The sequence below is a fragment of the Entelurus aequoreus genome, linkage group LG09 (assembly GCF_033978785.1).
Source record: "Entelurus aequoreus isolate RoL-2023_Sb linkage group LG09, RoL_Eaeq_v1.1, whole genome shotgun sequence".
NCBI classification, from domain to species: Eukaryota; Metazoa; Chordata; class Actinopteri; order Syngnathiformes; family Syngnathidae; genus Entelurus; species Entelurus aequoreus.
Genome location: NC_084739.1, coordinates 12,812,850 through 12,833,023, shown reverse-complemented (window position 1 = coordinate 12,833,023; position 20,174 = coordinate 12,812,850). Strand labels below are relative to the sequence as shown.

Here is a 20,174-nt window from a genome sequence, read left to right as displayed (position 1 = left end):
ATATTTGCTTGAAACATATACACATCGCACAAACATATACCACAATAATATCGTACAGTGGCCTTAATACCTTGATGATATCGTACCGTGAGATTTTGATACCGTTACATCCCTAATATATACCGGTACATTATATATCGTAAATTCCGGGCTATAAGCCGCTACTACCTGGCCAGTGTGGCTCGGTTGGTAGAGCAACCATGCCAGCAACTTAAGGGTTCCAGGTTTGATCCCAGCTTCCGTCATCCTAGTCACTGCCGTTGTGTCCTTGGGCAAAATACTTCAACCACCTGCTCCCAGGTTTAAATGTAGCTTAAAGTTGTAGATAATGGGTTTCACTATGTAAAGCACTTTGAGTCTCTAGAGAGAAAAGCGCTATATAAATATAAATCACTTGACTACTTTTTTCCTACGCTTTGAACCCTGTAACTTCTAAAACAATGCGGCTAATTTATGGATTTTTCTTCGATAATGGCCATAATATTTTGTGTTCAATAGTTTTCATTAGACACAAGCAGACACAATGAAATGGTGTGTTATTGTTTTGTGCTATGGCGCCATCTTTTCAATGAATTTACTCAGTGCAGGTGTTGCGGGTTGAAACAGTACTTCCTGTTTCAATGCCGTGAACCGAAAGTAAAACCGTCCATAGGGTTTCTGCTCGAAAGGATTCTTCATTCATCACTACAAACAACGTCTGTAGGTTTTACAATTTAACTAAAATAATTCATACTTACTAAACCGTCCCATGTGTGATGTCTGTAGGAGTCTTTTATATTTTGTATTTTTGTACGTGCTATTGTAATGTAATAAAGCTAGAATCGTTAGCATTAGTTAATATGCTAATATGTTTAAGAGTGTCTGTGTCAGTATTATTAATTTACAACACCATTCTTTTCGTATTGTTTCAGTTTCACACATTCCTCGGTAAATCCACTAAAACCTCACCGTGGAGTTATTGAGTCTGTTTAGCTGGATGGAGAGCTGGTCCATGACGATGACCTCTGTTTTGTTTGATCAGTTGTTTTACTGCCGTGTTACAGGCACTGTTTGGAAACAATTAAGCTTTGCAAATAACTAATTTCACAACGTATATATTCACGGCTTATAGTCGATGCGGCAAGTATATGGCAAAATATTTTTTTCCTTTAAAATTTGGTGGGTGTAGCTTATATATCGGTGGGCTCTATAATCTGGAAAATACGGTATAAACATTGTCTTCGCAGTGTGCAGTATTTTATTTAAATAGGGACTTTTGTCGAGGATATTACCATTATTATGGGGACCTCTGCTTCATTATACAAGCTTTTCTGTTTACAAACTATGTTCAGGAACCAATTAAGTTCGTAAATTGTGGTTCCACTGTATAAACAATACTAAAATGATTTCAATATTTTTATTTTCCTTGATCCTATTACAAAATCTTTTTTGGGTCAATTTGTTATTGTTTACAAACTCAGGGAGCAAGTCTGAATACAGGAAGGTTTGAAGGCAAAACCCAAAAGATTCAAATGGGAGCTAAAAGTAGTTTTGTTATGTTGGTATGTTGTTGTTTTTCTTCAGCAGTGTGACAAATTGCATCTATTACATTGGACAAGTGCAGTGTTACAATGCATATTTAAAAAGTAGAAAAAAGTGAACAATGGTGCTTCACTCTGTTTGAGACAGACATGGATAAACAGTAAAAATTGTTGAAAAATATTATAATAAGAAACCGTTGAGATTTCAGCAAAGATGTTGCAGTCCACGGTACACACAATGATGCCAGAACACAAGTTGCTATTGCATAAGCAGCGACGCCTCAGTTCAACTGTGCTAGCCTTGATGTATAATTCACTTCCACTCATCTAAAAAAATATCTGACATGGCGGAGCACAGCATACGCGCCGACGTATTGAAGCGTTTATTCGCTGGGAAGTGGAGGAAAGATGGAGGGCGAGTAGGAGAAAGGAGGCATACTAGCTTGGAAAAGTCTCATTCAGCAAAGTGAAGAGAAGCCAGGCTGACTTCTAATCTCTCGCTGTCTCCTCTTGGTCTCAGTAGTCCCAGCTAGGCTTTACATAAATACCTGGCTCGAGGTTTAGCTCAACATGAGCCCTGGAAAAAGTGGAGCTGAGGACAGTAAACCTTGAAGCCCGCGCAATGTTATTACCTTGCCGTTGTGTCCATATATGAGTCAGCACAGCAAAAAACTGTTTCGTGTGACCTGCAACGCACGTTTACCTCATTGGTATCGCTCACAGGGAATGAGGTAACCCACCTTCTCTGAGTCAAGCCCCCCTTTTTCCATTTCAAACTTTATGTCAGCATCTTAGCACCTGCCCATTTATGGCTGCCGTGTTTACAAAGAGAAACATCGAGCCCTCCAACTTAATTACGGCCTTTGCACAAATGAAATGTCAACACGTCACGGTGACTACTACAAAGAGTTGAAGGCATACACGGCTTCTAAGCACGCTGACTATAAACATGTCTGCTGACATACTACAATGTGTGGCCCGCGGCACTTGGAATTACACACTGCAAAAAAGAACTGACAAAATATAAGATAAAAAGACTACATTTTATGAAAAACTACAAAACCCCAAACTAGTGAAGTTAGCACTTGTGTAATTCAGATTAAAAAAAACACAATACAATGATTTGCTAATTATTTTCAACTTATATTCAATTGAATAGACTGCAAAGACAAGATACTTAATGTTCGAACTGAGAAACTAAATTGTTTTTTGCAAATAATCATTAACTTAGAATTTAATGGCAGCAACACATTGAAAAAAAGTTGGTACAGGGGCATTTTTACCACTATGTTACATGGCCTTTCCTTTTAACAACACTCAGTTAACGTTTGGAACTGAGGAGACCAATTTTTGAAGCTTATCAGTTGGAATTCTTTCCATTCTTGCTTGATGTACAGCTTAAATTGTTCAACAGTCCGGAGTCTCTGTTGTGGTATTTTACGCTTCATAATGCGCCACACATTTTCAATGGGAAGCAGGCCAGTCTAGTACCTGCACTCTTTTACTATGAAGCCACGTTGTTCTAACACGTGGCTTGGCATTGTCTTGCTGAAATAAGCAGGGGCGTCCATGATAACGTTGCTTGGATGGCAACATATGTTGCTCCAAAACCTGTATGTACCTTTCAGCATTAATGGTGCCTTCACAGATGTGTAAGTTACCCATGCCTTGGGCACTAATACACCCCCATACCATCACAGATGCTGGCTTTTGAACTTTGCGCCTATAACAATCTGGATGATTATTTTCCTCTTTGTTCCGGAGGACACAACGTCCACATTTTCCAAAAACAATTTGAAATGTGGACTCGTCGGACCACAGAACACTTTTCCACTTTGCATCAGTCCATCTTAGATGAACTCGGGCCCAGCGAAGCCGGCTGCGTTTCTGGGTGTTGTTGATAAATGGCTTTGGCTTTGCATAGTAGAGTTTTAACTTGCACTTACGGATGTAGCGACCAACTGTAGTTACTGAAAGTGGTTTTCTGAAGTGTTCATGAGCCCATGTGGTGATATCCTTTACACACTGATATCGCTTTTTGATGCAGTACCGCCTGAGGGATCGTCACAGGCTTAGCAGCTTGTGCTGTGATTTCTCCAGATTCTCTGAACTTTTTGATGATATTAGGGGCCGTAGATGGTGAAATCCCTAAATTCCTTGCAATAGCTCATTGAGAAATGTTGTTCTTAAACTGTTCCAGTTAGAACATTAAATATCTTGACTTTGCAGTCTATTCAATCAAATATAGGTTGAAAAGGATTAGCAAATAATTGTATTCTGTGTTTATTTACGATTTACACAACGTGCCAACTTCACTGGTTTCGTTTATTCTATTGGATATAGGTTGAAAAAGATTAGCCAATCATTGTATTCTGTGTTTATTTACGATTTACACAACGTGCCAACTTCACTGGTTTTGGGTTTTGTACCAAAAACTAGTGAAATGACCTACCTTCATGGACAGGTAATTTTACTTGATAAGGCATCCTAAATTAAGCTTTGTATATCTACAAATTAGCAGGACTATTAAGCTAAAAATAAGTATTTTATTTTGAAAACAAGCATTATTTAACTTGCAATTCTTAAATTTAGCATCCTTGAGCTGTTGAAGAATCTTTAAAAGGGGAACCAAACATATTAGAAGTTATTTTCTCAATTTTAACACTTTTTTAAACTAGAATAGAAATTAGTCAATGACTTAAAATAAGTATATACTGTAGCTCTTAAAACTTGTTTTTTTTCCCTAGAAATACAATTTTAAAACTTGGCAAGAGGCAAATAATGTGCAGTGCACATACACAAGATTTAACAACACAGCAACACAACTTTTGAGACCTTTCGCGCCAATGTGTGTTGTACTGATAGCAATGCAGCCTAATAGTCTGCTATCTGTGGCGTCACTCATGTACCCTCTAATCTTCAACGTGTGGTATGTAAAAGTGTGTGGTGTGTGTGTGTGTGTGTGTGTGTGTGTGTGTGTGCGTCTGCACAGATTGGATAACGTCCTCTGTAGGCCAACTGTCCAGAGGCCGGTAACCCAGCTCTTACTGTTCTTCCAAGGCTAATATTTCAAATCAATGCCCAAGCAGTCTATAATGAGCAGCAGCAGAAGAAAAAGTACTCACTCCAACAGAAAGCTGGCTCTCAAACTTAAAAATATCTGGCTTTGCAAGTACCACCGTTTTTACTGCCTTACCTTGTCCATTTTAAAATATGTAGCTTATACTCAGGAAAGTTAATCATTTTCAGCAAATATGTGGTGATAAATTTGTATTTTTACTATTATCTTATAGTCCTATATCTCTTCTTAAAATCCCCTGTGACTGTAAATACCGCTACAAAGCTGCTAACAAAAATAAACAATCTAAGGCTATATCTACATGAGTACTAGTGTAGAGAACTACCGTATTTCCAAACTACAGAGTGCACCGGTATATAAGTTGTACCCACCGGACTATAAGCCGCAGATATATACGTTGTGAAATTAGTTATTTTGTAAATGTTTATTTACATATCCTAATTATTTTCAAACGATGCCTGTAACACGGCAGTAAAACAGCTGGTCAAACAAAACACAGATCTTCGTCATGGACCTACCAGCTACAGAAGCTAGCTCTCCAATGAGCTAAACAGATTTAATAACTCCACTGTGACATTTTGGTGAATATCACTTTGTGAAACAAACAGTACAAAAAGAATGCCATTGTAAGTTAATAATAGTAACAGACGCTTGTAAATGTGCTAGCATACTAGCTAATGCTAATGACGCTAACTTGATTACATTACGAAAGCACGTACAAGTATGCTTAAAAACACAAGTATCAAGCATGTGACGGTTTAGTACCGGTAAGTATTAATTATTTTAGTTATATTGGAAAACTTTTCTCCCTTGTCTTACAGACAGATATTTTTTATGTAAGTATGGATGCATGTTCCTCAGGAACCCATGAGATAAGACGTAGGGTTCCCCAATGCTCAATTTTAGGTCCCATTCTTTTTAATGTTTATAATGCTACCTCTTGGGGACGTCATTAGAAGATCAATTTCCACGGTTTTATTGATGATACACAGTTTTACATTGCCGTGTCTCCTGATGACACAGGACCAATAAATACCCTTTTAACTGTATTTTAGACATCAAGTCATGAATGGGAGTTAATTTCCTACAGCTCAACCAGGACAAAACAAAGGGTTTCTTTAGGGAAAAACCAAAATTACCAACACAATCTAGAAAAAATCTGCATGTGATTTTTGACTCCCAGCTGACTTTTATCACACATATTAAAAAAATGACTAAAATAGTTTATCATCTTAAGAACATAGCCAGAGTCCGCCTGTTACTCTCAAGCCAACACGGAGGTGCTAATGCATGCTCTTATTTCCTGTCGTTTTCTTTCTGGTCTTCCCCCCCAAAATATCAGAAGTCTACAATTATTACAAAACTCAGCAGCACATGTGCTGACGAGGACCAGAGGGCGGGAGCACATTACACCAGTTTTAAAGTCGCTGCATTGGCTCCCCGTCCGCTTCAGAGTAGATTTTAATGTTCTATAATTACTTTTTAAATGTCTTAATGGCCTTGTGCCTTCGTTTCTATCCGCCCTGCTTTTACCGTATCAACCCTGAGGTCCTCTGGCACCAAACTTTTATCTTGACCAAATAATAGAACAAAGACCCACGGTGAGGCGGCATTTGGCCACTACGGCCCCCACCTGTGGAGCAGCCTGCTAGAGAGCCTCAGGACTGCAGAGAACATTTTTTTCTTTCAAAAAAGGCTAAAGACATCTTTATAATCAGGCTTTTTACTGATCATGTTAAACTCTTTGTGTTTTTTATTATTTTTAAATGTTTAATTTTACTGTGTTATTTTCTATCTTATTTATTGCTATTATTACTACTATTATTCTTTCAATGTTATGTTTTTTTTAATCAACTTATCAATGTAATTATATTTCATTTTTACATAAACTTGATCAGGTTTCATACTATTTTTCGGATGGTGTTAATATTAGTTATTCTTTAGTGTGGACGCCTCAAAGGTGGCGTAATTCCTCTAGTTCTCAGTGCCATGCCATGTTTTGTTTTTTAATTGTCATCAGCGCTGTGTGTGTGCGTTTGTATGTTTTCCTCTTCTTTCTTTTTTTTTTATTTGTGTACAGCTCTTTGTGTTTGCCAAAAAGTGCTTTATAAATAAAGTTTGATTGGTTGATTGATTGATTGATTGAAACGTTGCTTGGAGTGATGAATGAAGAAACCATACTAGTAGAACGCTATGGAAGACTAGTAGATGGAACCACACTTGTACTTCCGGTTCAAGGCAGGAAGGCAAGGAAATACTGCAACTACAGTAAGCGAACTCATCCAAAAGATGACGCCATAGCACAAACAATAACATACCTTTTCAGTGTGTCTGTCTGTGTTATATGAAAACTATTTGTTGAATACAAAACATTATGGCCGTTAGCGAAGACAAACCAATCAATTAGCCGCACCGTCTTATAAGCCGCAGAGTTCAAAGCGTCGAAAAAAGTAGCGGCTTACAGTTCGAAAATTTGGTACACTACACTGCAGTGGAACCTTACAATTTAATATTTAACCTAAATTTTCTGGGGAAAAAAATGCCACCAATCAGTATTGACCGACTTTCTTGAAAAAGTATAATACCGCCATTGCCGATTAATGCCTCAGAAGACGACATGTAAGAGGGTAGATCGATCCATAAATTGGTGGCGTCGACACCAAAGGTAATGTCAGTATACAATCGATACTAGAGTGATTGGATCGATATTTTTATCTTCTCAAAATCATTTGTTTTTGTTATTGTTACAAATTCAGAGAATAAGTACCTGGACACAGGAGGACTTTAAGGGCAATATTATTTCAATGAGTAATAGATAGTAGCTCTTTTTTTGTTACGTTTTTGTGTACTACGACAGAGTTTGCAATTTTATGTAATAAAACAAAGGGAACTAGTTAAAATTGTGTATTGATATTGTTAAACTGTCAACAGCACTCATCATAAATATGTTTTTTTAAGAGTTAATACGATCACTCATTTTTGATCAGTATCGGAATTGACAGACTAAAACCCTAATTGGAACATCCCTACTTTAAATCCCATTAAATGTGTCGCTAATCAGAAGCCAGACAAGCACAATGGTAAATAGAGACAATTGTGGACTAATAGTGACATTGACTGTTTATCACAACAAAACTTAAAATTGTCCTAGTTAAGAAAACTTGCCGTAAAATCACATAAATACTGAAAGTTCTGGTTAATCTTCACTGTGGACATAACTGTCCATTAATGTTTTTTGCGATAAAAACTTTTGTTTTTGACAAGTTTTACATACAGGTGACAATACTGTCAAAACAATGGCTTTTTACATGAACCTGTTAAAATGTTGGCAATGTCACGCAATGCAACAACGCAAGTACATGTCCTCCTGGACAAAAGCAACCTTTCAATATACTTATTTGGCATACGTATGTGAGTTTAGAATTTGATGTAAGCATACTAAGCAAGTATTGAGTAGCAGTGTTGCGCACTTTACTTTGCTAGACAACTACAACAACGCTTCAACTCTGAGGCCCAGAAGGTTTGTGTATTCAGGCTACAAAACACCATTGTCATGTAAACAAATAACCAAAAACAGCACTGTTTTTATCAGTTGTCAGGACTTTAAAAAGTTTGCGTGTGGTCTTTAATCCATATCATATACACAAAGACCGGCTTTGGTCTGGCCACAGTATTATAAAAGCATGGGCCCATCATCAAACCGGTCAACCGAACCATCCAATTGCTTTCACTTCCCAACATTCATAATGTAATCACAGACATCAGATCTTAATTAGGCTTCCAGCTCCCGATAAGTCCATTGGGAATGTGGGAGTGCTCCTGCCAAGCAACTTTTGTGTCCAAGTAGATCCACCCTCCATTTGTGGCTTCATCAACACACGTTTTTCTGAAGCAACTTCATGCAAATGAGGCGAAAACAGCAGGGTATCGACTTTACAAAAACTAAAATAAAAAAAAAGGGCATTTAGCCTTTACATTATGAAAACACTCACCCCAGTGAGAGCCTTGCATCTCTGCCTCCTCTTGGGGCGCTCTCTCCTCTTCTTTTGCGGGGAAAAAAACGAAAACGATCAGTCCGGGCCAGGTTGGTCAGCCACTTGCTCGCTGCTGTCTAACATCCGTCCTGTGCCACCGTCCTCTACCAGACTTCTTCATATCCTGACACGAGGACTTTCAAAACGGACACCCCCGCCTTCTTTTCCTCTCCTGTCCTCCTCTCACTCCTCTCTGCTTTCCCTCCCTGCTTGTCTGCATTAGCACCGCCTCCCACACTCCTCCCTCCCGTTTGTCTACCAGCACCCCCCTTTCCTCTTGTTTCCATCTTTTAACATCCCACCCCCCCACCCAACTCCCCTTCTCTTTTTAGCTCCTTAGGCCACTCTCTCTTTCCATGCAAACTCCTGCACAGGATTGTGTTTCTTTATTTATTTTTGTGGCTATGCATGAGTGCAAATTGGCCCCTTTTGGCATTAAGGCAACACCCCCCCTTTTCCCTCCAATCATCATCAGTGTCCGACACATTCTTGTGAAATGTTCAAACAAGCATCAGCTGCATCAGAAACTGAAAGCGAGAGATGAGAGCAGGGGGGTCCAATTAACCCACATGGGCTAAATTACGTAACGTGTTTGTGTACCGTTTCCACACTCGCAGAGGTGAGCGAGGGCCGGTGACAGCAGGTAACGCGTAGATCAGTGTTTTTCAGCCACTGTATCTCACGGCACACTAGTGTGCCGTGAGATACAGTCTGGTGTGCCGTGGGAGATTATGTAATTTCACCTATTTGGGTTAAAAATATTTTTTGTAAACCAGTAATTATAGTCTGCAAATTATGTGTTGTTGTTGAGTGTAGGAGCTCAGCAGAGTAACCGTGTAGTGGTTAGAGTGTCCGCCCTGACATCGGTAGGTTGTGAGTTCAAACCCCGGCCGAGTCATACCAAAGACTATAAAAATGGGACCCATTACCTCCCTGCTTGGCACTCAGCATCAAGGGTTGGAATTGGGGGTTAAATAACCAAAAATGATTCCCGGGCGCTGCCACCACTGCTGTTCACTGCTCCCCTCACCTCCCAGAGAGTGATCAAGGGTGATGGGTCAAATGCGGAGAATAATTTTGCCACACCTCGTGAGTGTGACAATCATTGGTACTTTAACTTTAACTTTTTAGGTGGCAGCCGGTAGCTAATTGCTTTGTAGATGTCGTAAACAGCGGGAGGCAGTGTGCAGGTAAAAAGGTGTCTAATGCTTAAACCAAAAATAAACAAAAGGTGAGTGCCCCTAAGAAAAGGCATTGAAGCTTAGGGAAGGCTGTGCAGAACAAAACTAAAACCTAACTGGCTACAAAGTAAACAAAAACAGAATGCTGGACGACAGCAAAGACTTACTGTGGAGCAAAGACAGCGTCCACAAAGTACATCCGAACATGACATGACAATCAACTATGTCGCCACAAAGAAGGATAAAAAAATACAGAAATAATATTGATTGCAAAAACAAAGTGGATGCGGGAAATATTGCTCAAAGGAAGACATGAAACTGCTACAGGAAAATACCCCAAAAAAACACAAAGCCACAAAATATGAGCGCAAGACAAGAACTAAAACACTACACAAAGGAAAACAGCAAAAAACTCAAAATAAGTCAGTTATTATTATTATTTTTTTTAATTAATGTTTTTAATGATAATATCAATGAGGTTTTTTTAATCACTGCTATTTTGAAATCGTTACTAATATTGATGCTGTTGTCGATAATGTTCATTTTTGTTTCATTACATTTGGATTGTTCCGTGTTATGTTTGTGTGTCCTCAATTGCTCTCAATTGCTCTGTTTATTGTTGTTCTTAATGTTGCTTTGATTGATTGATTGAGACTTTTATTAGTAGGTTGCACAGTGAAGTACATATTCCGTACAAATGACCACTAAATGGTAACACCCGAATAAGATTTTCAACTTGTTTAAGTCGGGGTCCACTTAAATTGATTCACGATACAGATATATACTATCATCATAATACAGTCATCACACAAGATAATCACATTGAATTATTTACATTATTTAAAATCTGGGGTGTGGAGGGGGGGGGGGGGGTTAGGTTTGGTTGTTATCATCAGTCATCAACAATTGAGAACAGAGAAATGGATATTGGAACAGTGTAGGTCTGACTTGGTAGGATATGGACAGCAAGTAGTGGACATAGAGAGAGAGAGAGAGAGAGAGAGAGAGAGAGAGAGAGAGAGAGAGATCAGAAGGCATAAGAAAAAGTATCTGCATTTGATTGTTTACATTTGATTATTAACAATCCGGGGAGGGTGTTAGTTTAGGGTTGTAGCTGCCTGGAGGTGAACTTTTATTGCGGTTTTGAAGGAGGATAGAGATGCCCTTTCTTTTATACCTGTTGGGAACGCATTCCACATTGATGTGGCATAGAAAGAGAATGAGTTAAGACCTTTGTTCGTTCGGAATCTGGGACGGGTTTGGTTTTGGAATTGGATTGCATTATTGTGGTATTGTTGTGTATTGTTTTGTTGATTGATTATTAAATTCAAATAAAAAAAAATAAAAATAAAAATAAAAATAAAAAAAATAAAAAATAAGTCACAGCGTGATGGGACAGGTCGTGACAATACACCTACTTTGAGACAAGAGCTATATTGATGTATGGTTGCTTATGGTTTAAAGTCATATCCAACAATTGCGACAAGGACTTTTTACTGTCAACTGAGTTTCGTTTTTTAATAATTTCTGCTGGCGGTGTGCCTCCGGATTTTTTAAACGCAAAAAATGCGCCTTGGCTCCAAAAAGGTTGAAAACCACTGGCATAGATCGCCCATGCACCACAACTCAGACAGGCTTGCCGGAGCAAAGAAGCAAAGCTTTTTGCAACGCGATCCACCGTTGGGATGGTGAAATAAGGTTGACTCATGCTAATGCACGTGATTAATGCACCAACTGTTTTCAGCATCAGGCTATTTACAGATCACACACACTGCCGTCTCTTGTTGCGTGCCACAGTGTAAGAGAGCTGAGGAACGCCGGACTAAAGTGTGTGTGTGGATGTGTGTGTGCGTGTGGATGTGTGTGTGTGTGTGAGCGCTTTACGCTTAAACTTTTTACTTAAACTTTACATGCACTCCCCCGAGTCCTTCGGTGGTCAACAAGTGAGAAGAAAGTTCACTTCAGCTCTCCCGTCTCTGCACTTTGCTGCCATTAACAGCCGGCCTGACCACCTCACCACACTGAATGTAACACAAAAAAGCTTTTGAGCCTTGCACGCGCGCGTGTGCGTGTGTGTGTTTGTGTGTGTGTGTGTGTTTTCGGATTGTGTGAGTCAGCACAAGTTGGTTTGTCAGCATTCAGACACGTCAAGACAGACAATCCCATTACCGTATTTTCCGGACTATAAGGCGCACTTAAAATCCTTTCATTTTCTCAAAACTCGACAGTGCGCCTTATAACCCGGTGCGCTTAATGTACGGAATAATTTGGGTTGTATGATGGCAGTCACACATAAGAGATATGTGTAGACTGCAATATGACTCAAGTAAACAACACCAACATTTTATATGTTCCATTGAAAATATAGAACATTACACACGGCCCTCAAAAATGTGTTAGTACGACTTTGGTAAGCTATGAAGCCGCACCGCTTGATGGATTGTACTGTGCTTCAACATACAAGTATTATTATGATGTGTGTGTAAGGTAAGACATATTATCTGGTGTTTTGTTTCACCATATTATGCAAAAGCAACTTTTCTTACCTTCTGGTACCTGCTGATCTGTATTTGGGATCTGCATAAGTCCTGAAAATGTGTGTAGTCCGTGCCTACACCGTAGTCGATAAGCTTTTTCTTTTTCTCTATTATCTTGTTATGGGACATTCATCCTCCGCTGTTGCCATTTCTAATATAAAGTAGTGTAAAGTTCTTACTTATATCTGTCAGTAAACTCGCCATGAAAGCGCTAAAACATACCGGTGTAGTGAGTATGTATATATTACTAATGTTGTAAATACAAATCTTTATATATCTAGAAAGGGTGGTCCTAAAGAGGTAGGCAATTTCCGGAGGTCTCAAGAAGGTAACAAATACAAGAATGTCTGTTGTGTGTGTGTGTGTGTGTGTGTGTGTGTGTGTGTGTGTGTGTGTGTGTGTGTGTGTGTGTGTGTGTGTGTGTGTGTGTGTGTGTGTGTGTGTGTGTGTGTGTGTGTTCACGCGCGGTTCGCATTTATTAAAGTGCCTTTTTTGACGGCATTGCAAATAGACTCAAAGCGTAAAAATGTATATTTGATTAATTCTTAAAATGTTTGCTATTTAATAGATTGTATGTTTACTCTTTTGATGCCTCCGCATTGGTGCCTGTCAGTGTCTCTCACTGTGTGTGTGTGTGTGTGTGTGTGTGTGTGTGTGTGTGTGTGTGTGTGTGTGTGTGTGTGTGTGTGTGTGTGTGTGTGTGTGTGTGTGTGTGTGTGTGTGTGTGTGTGTGTGTTTGGATGGCGTTTGTCAAAGTGCCTTTTTTTCGGCATTGCAAACTGCAATGCTTTAAAAACGTACTTAAATTGATGTGACGTTGGCTAAATTGATAGTTATTTTTCACAAAACTTCGTCTCACTCTTGTTAGCTAGCAAGCAAGGTAGAAGCTAACGCTCTTACCGAGGTTAAAATGCATCCTCCTTCCAAATGTACGACATCATGTCTCCGCTTTAAATGCTCGCGTATCACAGATTGCCATAAAAGAAAGTCCGCTTTGCAAAATGAGCAAGGTAGTCATGTTTTTAACAAAAATAAGAGGAAATACCCTCAAACTTTACATGTTATCACTGCCGTTGTTTTGGCGAGGAACCCACTTCCGCCCGGAAAAACACGAGTGATGACTTCACGACTATTGTCGACAAATACTAATTGTTGCAGCTCTAAAGAATAGTTTCTTTGTATTAATTTTGCAAATGTATTAAAAATAAAAAAAATCACATGCACACAAGCATTCACATACTTTGTTGATGCACCTTTGGCAGCAATAACACCTTCAAGTCTTTTTGAATATGATGCCACAAGCTTGGCACACCTGTATTTAGGCAGTTTCGCCCATTCTTCTTTTTGCAGCATCCCTCAAGCTCCATCTGGTTGGATGGGAACCGTTAATTTTCATCCAGGATGTCTCTGTACATTGCTGCATTCATCTTAGTCGAGTCAGGGAGGTGACCAAGAACCCGATGGTCACTCTGTCAGAGCTACAGCATTCCTTTGTAGAGAGAGAAGAACCTTCTAGAAAGACAACCATCTCTCCAGCAGTCCCCAAATCAGGCCTGAATGGTATAATGGCCAGACGGAAGCCATTTCTTAGTAAAAAGTTTGTCCGGATGTAACAAATTCTCTGACCATGAGAAACAAAATTCTCCAGCCTAATGAGACAAAGACTGAACACCTTGGCATGAAAGCAAGGAGGAAACCAGGCACCACTTGTCACCAGGCCAAATACCATCCCTACAGTGAAGCATGATGGTGGCAGTATCATGATGTGGGGATGGTTTTTCAGCGGCAAGAACTGGGAGACTCGTACAGTACTATGTACAGAGACATCCTGGATGAAAACCAATGCTTCTAATCCAACCTGATGGCGCTTGAGCGCTGCTGCAAAGAGGAATGGGCGAACCTGCCCAAAAACATGTGTGCCAAGCTTTTGGCATCGTATTTAATAATACTTGAGGTTTTAATTGCTATCAGAGGTGCATCAACCAAGTATCAAGCAAAGGCTGTGAATACTTATAAGCATGTGAATGTATTCCATTCTGGAATGAGGCTGTAACATAACAAAATGTGGAAGTAGTGAAGCTCTGAATACTTTCCGGATGGACTGTATCTCCATATATGATAGAGGTATACCCAAAACGCTTTGCGCAAGTCCGACATTTTTTTTCCAGTTGTAGTTCAAAGTTGTAGTCAATGAGATCCTTATTTTTCTCTATTCTCTTGCTGTGGAGCAGACATCTGGACATGCATGCCATAAAACCTCCGCTGTAGCATATAGTTCTAACTTATGTCCGTAGACTCGATATGGAAGCGCTAAAAACTACAACATGGTTGACGGGGTGGAGAAGAAATGTAAAGATAAACGGTAATAATGATAACCGTGGTAAAACTCCTGACGGTTAGTATTACCATTTTGAATTAAAAATGAAAAAACTGTGATTGATAACAGCACTTTGATAAACTCACAAGCTCGCTATCTTAAATGCTAACAAGAAAACAAGAGACGTTAGGCCCTTTTTCCACCGCAGAAACTTTTACAGGAACGTTCCCACTTACCCGGGTAAATAAAGTTCCCCCTGTCCTTCCACTAAAAACTACCCAGGTAGATTTAGTTCTTCAGGAACCTTTCGGAGTACCTGCCTGCTAAGTGGAACTTTTGGAAGCTACCAGGAACCTTTTCAGTGGCTGGCTGTGCTTTCGAATGCTGATTGGTTGAACACAGTTGGGGGAAACGTTCCCTCTAATTTTTCATATATCTGAGAATATGTAAAAACTCCCTGAGGATTCAGTGGAGCACGTGTGAGCAACATCACACATGCACACTGTGGCCATACCAACATCACACCTGTCCCGAACCTGACTTAATAACAAGTTAAGTGTTTTATTATAATAATCAAATGACAGAAGTTATTTCCATCAGATTATTTTCTAATATAAGTGATTTGGCTCACCTAAAATGAAAATAACAAAAGAAAATATTGTTTTTCCTGAGCTGTGTACTAGTATTTCAATGCCTGTACCCATTTCAGAGATCACATTTAGTTTCCCTTAAAACATTCTCATGTTGCACAATGAGATGTAAGTAATGGAAAAGTGTACATTCCTGTAACAGTCTGTAAACATATATTTTTATTAGCATTTATGTAATCTGGTAACTGCATCTCATGATTAATATTCATAAATTAAATATTTTAATAAATGACAGTATAATCAGCACACATCTGATTTGGGGTTCTTAGCGTAACGACCGGGAATTTACACTTTGTGTTGTTGGAGTTGTCCGACTTTTTGTGTGGTCATAAACGCATCAGTGGCTAAGTGCCATATGTTGGTGCAGGTGAGAGAGAACGAGCGGCTGATGTTGTTATGAAAGATGACAAAGAGTTGGTTTTAGCCTGGTTTGTGTGGCAGAAAATGACCAGTTTTTGATAGATATACGTTTTTTGCTAATGTTTTTAGTGTGGTTACGGCCGAATACAAACCGTTTTGCTCAAAAAAGTGATCAATGGAGTTCCTGTCCTATTTAAAGCGTCTTGACCAGACCTGGGCATTCTGCGGCCCGCGGGCCGCATCCGGCCCTTTGTGCGTCCCTGTCCGGCCCGTGTGAGGCCAATTATAAATTACAAAATACATTTTAAAAAGTATCTATGTCGAGTGTGCAATACAACGGTGCTGCTTTTGTTTTGAAAATCGTTATTTGTATTACTTCCGTGTGGACGTATGCGTGTGCGTGATTGTGAGTGAATGTGAACAGCTGCAATCACAAATTACAAAATAAAGTTGAAAAAACATCTATGTCGTGCGCGCAATACAACTGTGCTGCTTTTATTTTGAAAAGTATTATTTATGGGCGTGTGTCCGTGTGTAACCTGCGAGTGAAGGTGCACATGCAGCGACAAGTGATGCACGGTTTACACCCGAGACGGTAAAAAGAGAAAAGTTGATGACGAATGGCGTGTTTCCAACAAGACATGGACTGCCAAGCAACGTTCCCTCTAAGGTGCGTGCCTGCGCAATTGCACACTGCTCAAGCGTCCGCTGCGCACAGCAAATATATGCCGCGCACCAAATCAAATCCCATCTGAATTCTAAACAAAATAAACACATTTATTCTGTGTAATTTTGCAATGCAACTCTGAGTGACAGTGACAACAAGCGGCCCTAACGGTGTTCGTCAACACCGTTCAATTGAACACCGTTCAATTATTGTAACGTCTATCGAGATGCTTCAAGGACAGGAATTATATTGATCACTTTATTGAGCAAAACTGTTTATATTCGGACATAACCACACCAAAAACATGAGTAAATCACTTCTATCTCGAAAAACTAGTCATTTTCTGCCGTACAAACCAGGCCAAAACCAACTTGTCATCTGTCACCAACACGCATACCACTAAACCACTGGTGCGTTTAAGGCCACACAAAAAGTCGGACAACTCAAACACCACACAAAGTTACACTATGACTCCTCAGTCATAAGTGTGCTTATTTTACTGTCATTTATTATTAATGTTAATTTATTTATATTAGTCATGGAATGCTGTTACACACACTATGTTGAAGTATTACTATTATTATTAATTATTATTATTATTATTATTATTATTATTTATCTTACGATATATATCAAAAATAATATTGAGCAACATTTAATATTGTCGATGTGGCCCTCCAGCAGTGCTCGGGTTGCTCATGCGGCCCCCGGTAAAAATTAATTGCCCACCCCTGGTCTTGACAGATGTTACAATAACCGAACAGTGTTGATGAACATGGTTTTATCTATTGTTGTCACCAGTCACTCACGCAGTTGCATTGCAAAATCCTACAGAACAAATACTGTATTTTTCGGACTATAAGTCGCAGTTTTTTTCATAGTTTGGCCGGGGGTGTGACTTATACTCAGGAGCGACTTATGTGTGAAATTATTAACACATTACCGTAAAATATCAAATAATATTATTTAGCTCATTCACGTAAGAGACTAGACGTATAAGATTTCATCGGATTTAGCGATTAGGAGTGACAGATTGTTTGGTAAACGTATAGCATGTTCTATATGTTATAGTTATTTGAATGACTCTTACAATAATATGTTACGTTAACATACCAGGCACGTTCTCAGTTGGTTATTTATGCGTCATATAACGTACACTTAATCAGCCTGTTGTTCACTATTCTTTATTTATTTTAAATTGCCTTTCAAATGTCTATTCTTGGTGTTGGATTTTATCAAATACATTTCCCCAAAAAATGCGACTTATACTCCAGTGCGACTTATATATGTTTTGTTCTTTCTTTATTATGCATTTTCGGGCGATGCGACTTACACTCCGGAACGACTTATATTCTGAAAAATACGGTAGTCATGTTTATTTTGTTTTGAGTTCAAATTGGATTTTATTTGTGCGCGGTATGAATTTATTGTGGGCAGAGGGCGCGTGAGCAGTGCGCAATTGCGCAGGCGCGCACCTTAGAGCCACCGTTTGTTGGGCGCGTTCCTAAAACGTATTTTTCAAATACACGACCGCCATGATAATCTTGAGAACAAAAGCCTGACTTTTTATGAACAATTCGCTACACTTTATTTTTAAAGCATATAATTTATTATATTATTGGTTTGTATTTCATGTGCTAACTTTTTAGTAAAATAACTGTGACCTAATAGTGTCTGTTTATTTACATGGTATCAGTGTAGGAATATATTAAACCACTCCTCCGTACATCATCAGCCTGTAAGTATAAACTACCAAAATAACTATAATCACCAAATGATTCCAGAGCACGCTGCTGCTCACTGCTCCCCTCACCTCCCACGGGGTGAACATGTGGATGGGTCAAATGCAGAGGACATATTTCACCACACCCAGTGTGTGTGTAACAATCGTTGGGACTTTAACTTCTAACTTTAACTACCGTTAACTGTGAAATGTGGTGGAAACACAAATCACACACTTCTATAGGAACCTATAGTTCCAGGAACAAGAGGTTACAGGTGGAAAATGGCCTATTTAGGTCTTTCCTTAATAAGAAACAGCATATCCCAATCTAAACTCAAATAAACACATTGCTGTCTGAGCAACTAAGATATTCAATTGTGCACATTGAACCTACAAGCTGTGCTCTCCTGTGACAGTGTGACCATTCTATACCCAAAGGAATACGACATGGAGGTGTTGTCACGGTGTGTTCAAGGACTGCTGAACAGAGTAGGACGCCACAATGCCTGTCAGAAATAATAGTGTTACGCTATTTTACAGTACAAACCAATTTTTGAAATAATAAAAGCTTAGCCATTAAAACAGACAAAATATTCGTACCAAACACTATCAGAGAAGCACAAGAAACAAAATAGTGAGTTTTCTAACTACTCATTTTATTTATAAAAAAAACTTGTTCCAAAGATTTCAGTATGTGTATGATAACCGTGATATTAAATGTTCATAGCGTTACATCCCTATTCAAAACTAAACCCTTCTTGATGGGGATGACATATTGAATTTAAATGTAACCAATCAAATATTGCTGATTGCCCATTTATTTGATTGGTGGGGTTTAAGTCACATTACAACAAAAAAGTAGGGTTGTTATCCACATAGTGAGCCCTTTGTGTCATGAAGGTTAGTTACTGAGAGACAGAGACAGCTGGGGCCTCAGCGCCCTGAACCAAACGAGAGAGGAAAGAAGTAAGGCTGTCATGGTGGAAATTAGTGGAAAGAGGAGAGGAAGACAGCTGCTGCTGTGTTGTTGTCCACACACTTTTATCTCAACACACATCTTGCAAACAGCGCATTCCCCCCGGACAAGATAAGGTCAGGCTCCGGCATTGGGTGGATGCAGGAGGCTACAACACAAACAAACTTTCGCGTGATGAGGAAATGTGTTAAAATTGAAGTGCAGTCGGGCGGATGGAGGGAGAAAAAAGTGATTTGGAGCCCGGCGACACACCTTGTCTGAGGTAATGCAATCAGCCAGGTGCCAGATGGAACAATACAGGCTCAGCTGTGAATTCCTGACCCCTTGAACCCCCCTCCGCCGACTCAGCCCACACTCTCCGACTGCCATCCACACCTAAAACCCGATCCCCTAAACGGAGTCTTCAAAGGCAGAGGCCAAGACCTCCATTTCCATAAATATGTCACTCGTAATTGACTCTTCCAGCACTGCATGGGGGTGTTAGTCAGCAAAGTTCTTTACCTCACGCTGAGGCCCAACGTGCTCCTCCTGCAGGTCTGGGGGAGACAGGGCGGTGGCAGACGGTTCTCATCCTAAGACGCCGCTCATCTCTGGGCTTCCAGTCTAGAAACAACACATTTGCATATCATCAGATACGTGGACGCTGATCTTACTGAGGCAGGTAAAGTCCAAGTCAACACATTAGCTGGTTAAAAATGACTTGATCAATCTGAAAATGTCAGTGATGTACATTATTCTGACAGACAGAACAATAAGATGATCTTCCATTAGATGACGGGAGTTACACAATTAACCTGTGTATCCACCTGTTGCCAACATTTGTTTTTTGGTGCTGCTATGCCATGACATTTTCTAATGTAAAAAATGTGCCCTGATGCAACAAAGGTTTGGAAACACTGGCCAAGGTGACAGCCGTGGGGGTAATACTGCCCCCACCTGGTAGCACGCGGTACACAGTGTGATGCATTTGCACCCATTCTGTATGCAGACAAATCTGCAGTTTATTTTTAACTCTACCCAGGTGGCAGATATAAGCTATGTTGTAAATGTTTATGCTTTTTTAAAAACACTTCCCTTTATTTCCTTTACTGTGACACCATTTAAAGAGAGAGCTGGGACGATGCACCACT

At 39.6% G+C, this 20,174-nt stretch overlaps 1 protein-coding gene across 2 annotated transcripts in view; it reads right to left on the bottom strand.

Moving 5' to 3' along the window:
- lzts2a (leucine zipper, putative tumor suppressor 2a) overlaps positions 1–20,174 on the bottom strand; it is a 102,921-nt gene that overhangs the window by 43,976 nt on the left and 38,771 nt on the right. Inside the window, exon 2 of one of the 2 annotated variants that reach the window (XM_062058078.1) lies at positions 19,546–19,647. The gene's annotated coding sequence lies outside the window, so the exon portion shown is untranslated. Of the gene's footprint in view, positions 1–8,591; positions 8,878–19,545; positions 19,648–20,174 lie in introns of those variants that run through there. The other variant, XM_062058077.1, reaches the window with a different exon arrangement.